A 4,124-nucleotide genomic window follows, 5' to 3' on the forward strand; every position below is an offset into this window, starting at 1 on the left:
GGTATGAAATACAGCAAACCTAACATAGAGCAAATCTAAAAGTAACACTCACTTTCAATATAAGGAATTTTAAGTTACTTAGTTGAAAGAAATGAGGCCTAGAGCCAGTTAAATTTTACATAAAAAATATGTACATATTTCTAACAATATAAATATAAGAATCATAATGCAATGGAAAGTGCTTATGTTTCAAAAAGTTTATCTATGTTAGCTCAATTTGTAGGGAAAATATTGATAAGCATTAGAATATTAATAAGAACAGGTGGATTCAAGATTTTAGGAAGTAAGAGTACTAGGCCGTTTGACATGCCACGCTGCTGCAAGTTTAAAACACCGAGTACCGGCCTAATATCATTACCCATGATAATTGAGTTTTAGCAACATTACATTTTACCATGATGTATTTGTAATTAAGTAAATATAGTACACCAATTGTAGTCTTTAAGCTAATGAGATCCTTTAGTTGCACATGTCTAGATTTGGCCATGTAGTTTTCAAAGCAATGAGATCGAGCTGCTTTATTTCGACCAAACATGGACCAAGCCAAGCCGTTGACCAGTGTATATCTCACCGCGTTCTTCATCATAAAAGATAGAAGTGATGTTTTTTAGTGCATCTTCAAGAGTGCTCTTGATTTTAGTACCTTTGATTGGCTTGCTTAAGTTGCACCTTCTACCACTGCACTTGCATTCTTTTATCACGCTGGTGTTACGAGCATTGATCTTGGCAAGGCATTTACCGATCAAGATACTGCTGATCTTTATTGAACCAGCTGCACAAAGACACATGAAATGCAATATAATAATTCATATGTTAAGAATTAATCCACAGTGTGTGCACGTGCGAACGTGGTGTAATAATATTTAGCATCAGGTTTTGAAAAGGATGTTTACCATTTTGTCCCAACCATAGGTCATCTAAATGAGCCTTGTAGAAAAACATAATAAGAACCATAGATTTAGTTCTATTCACCTCTATCAGCTCAGACGTCAGAACCTGTAAACAAAAATTTCAACTATTATAAAGAACATGCATATTATTATAAAGGAAATAAGTACATACATCAAGAATTTGAAGATTTTCATTCTCCTGCTTGACCAGCACCTTTTCATGGAACAGTTCAATAAAATTCACTCTTGTGTGATGTAGGGGATAACTGAAGGATTTAAGAACACATCCATCCTCTATTGAATGAAACTTAGGAGGGGCATGTCTTCGGGCATCGGTAAATCAACATCATTAATCCCCGGCTGTCAAGAAGATGTGTCAAAATGTTATTCATGGCACTTACCCCACAATATTATTCAAAAAGTGTAAACATTTATATTCTAAGAAATATCTCTTGAAAATAGGTGTTAGACAACTGCAAGTTGTTGTTATAAAGTTCATCCAAGGTGTTATTAAACAAGCTGTTTGATACGGTGAGAATACATAGGGTAGGGCAGTACATTTAAACCAAGTTAATATCTTTGACCTGGACAATTTATTAATTTTATTGAGTCAATTACTATTTTTATATAAATTAATGGTGTCTATGACTTGTATGACTTGTGTACTGTATAGATAAAGATCAAGGACTTTAAGTTAGACGTTCAAGGTCATGCATTTTAAAGGGCTTGAACAGCAGAGTCCATGTCTTAGACACAAGCCATCCAAAGCTAGCCAATTAGGCTCTACATATATACTCGCAGATAGATAGATAGAGAATGTCAGTGAAAAAGACCTAGCTAGCTAACCTTTTCTTTATTTTTTTAGCCCATTTACTAACATAAACATGACAATTCACATAATCTATGGTTTTCAGTGAAAAAACCGAGATTATAACCTCTTTTTCTAGTTTTTCTCACACATGCAAACTTAGACATGAAGATCAGATCAATTTTCGATTATCATATAATTATATCAAGTTCATATTATATTGAATTTGGTTAAGTTCCGGTTTAATTGGGAAACAAAATTATCAGAAAAAATTCGGATTAAGTTAATTTTATACAAAACATCATCTTAGATATAAAAGTTTATGATGAATATATAATTTATTAACTTAAATATAGTTTAATTAATATGAAATATAAGTTATGACTTTTTGAAATTATAACAACTAAACTAAAATTCAATTTTAAATTTTAGATATAGATACATATTCGATTTCATACTTTGAGTAATATTCTGTTCAAACAATTTATTATTTGGTTTTGATCGATTTCTGATTACAACTAGATAATATTATTTTCGATTATTTTCTGTTAAATTTTTGGTTTAGATAATTTTTAGAATGTGGATGAGATTGAATTTTGGATCAATATCGTATAATCTATATTGAATATAAATTCAGATCTCAGTTTTATGAATTTCCATCAGTTCTTCGAATCTCCATACAATTTGTTAGGCCTATATATACACGTCAACATGATTTTCCGTGCGAATTGAGGTGTGGCCTCCGTTCAAGTTTTCCGGTCATGTTAGATTTCTTGTTTATGTTTTATCCTCGAAGTGAATTCGCACTATCCTAGCACAACGTGTAGGGGGAGCAAATTTCTCTTGAATAACAACAGTGTCCCTTATATGATCACCCTATCTTATATTTTAGAGACATATAAGTAACCTTTATTTCTTATTGGGGTATAATATTACTTTTATTGATTATACAAGTTGTTGCCTTCATGATTAAATTCTTTAATTAATTTTAATTACATATTCCTAACTTGTTATTTGAATTTAATTTATTTCCATGTAGTTGTGTGTGACATTTTTTCAGTTTTACCAAGGTATACCCTAGTATACTTGGATATAAGGGATATATATTTGCAGTACGAGACGTTGTACATTGACTCATTTTAATAAAAAATGTGAAATGATATTATTTAGGGGTTACTTATGGGTTACTTAGTGACACCCCTTAATTAAAATCAGAACAAATAACTTACTAAAAATCACTAAAATTAAAATCAATCACCAAAAAATTAAACAATATATAATGACCATGATGTTGTAATTATTAAAAAAATGATACAATGATTGTATTATAGTTAATTTAAATAAATTTAAATAAATATTCTGAGGGATTATCATCTATCTTTAATAATATAGCTGGTCTTTATGCCTTGCACATCTGTACCAGAAATGGAGTACAACATGCTGTAGTTTCTCAGTTCAAAGACCTTGTAGATGCTGATCTCGACAAGGGAAATAAAAAAAAATTCATATCAGAATTAAGGATCATTCTATGTTTAGAATTATAGTCTTAATTTTCCTTTTTAAGAATAAACAAAAATAAGTTGTATTCTTGCCTATGTTGGGCACAAAAAGTTACTGCTTTAGCATTTACATTATCAATCTGGAGAGAACTGCACCATTTCAGTAACTCTGATTCAAAAACAAGGAAGCCAGTATCTGGGTGACCATTTTGAATGTATCTGACACCATTTGATGGGATTGCATGAGTAAAGAAATTACTGAGGAAGTAAAAAACTAAAAATACATGGAAACTTCTGAGAGTACAAGTAATATACGCACTCATTCTTGTGGTCCTGCATTTCAAGGAGATGTAATTATCTGATTTGAAAGCTGAGGCAGTGATGACCGAATCATTGAACTTATTGTAAAATATTCTCCCAATATATCTTCTGAACTCAAATTCAGAATACATATCCTTTGATTGGTTTCTGAAGCCATGCCATGCATAAAAAGTTTAAAATGAACAGGTCTTTTTTAACATGTATCTCATGATGATCATCTAAGAAAAAAGATTACCTCGGCTAAATGCAACACAAACACCAGACATCAAAAGAGCAAAGACAACGCCATGAGCAGTAATCATAAAAAAGAATCGGTCAACTAACAAGGTCAACATATATCGGACATGAAGTCCATATCATCTGAGGCTCATATTAAATACATACACATAAATTGTCACCTTCATTAAGAATATATATCTACAGTAAGAGCGTCTACAATAGAGGCACCATGAGAGGTGCCAATCATGCTCACACATCATAAGTAATAATTAAAAAAATCTACTTCATATATGTCGTATTTGGCACCCTTTTAAGTGGAATAGTTGACCTGCACCCTATATAAGATTTCATAGATGATTCCCAAACATATATTGAAAAAACTATTTG

The 4,124-nt window shown here is 31.3% G+C and overlaps 1 pseudogene; it reads right to left on the minus strand.

Annotated features, from left to right (window-relative positions):
- Positions 1–518: 518 nt before the first annotated feature.
- On the minus strand, positions 519–3,853 carry LOC141703345 (uncharacterized; annotated as a pseudogene).
- Between the last annotated feature and the right edge of the window lie 271 nt (positions 3,854–4,124).

This window comes from Apium graveolens, chromosome 2 (assembly GCF_009905375.1).
Source record: "Apium graveolens cultivar Ventura chromosome 2, ASM990537v1, whole genome shotgun sequence".
Classification (NCBI taxonomy): domain Eukaryota; kingdom Viridiplantae; phylum Streptophyta; class Magnoliopsida; order Apiales; family Apiaceae; genus Apium; species Apium graveolens.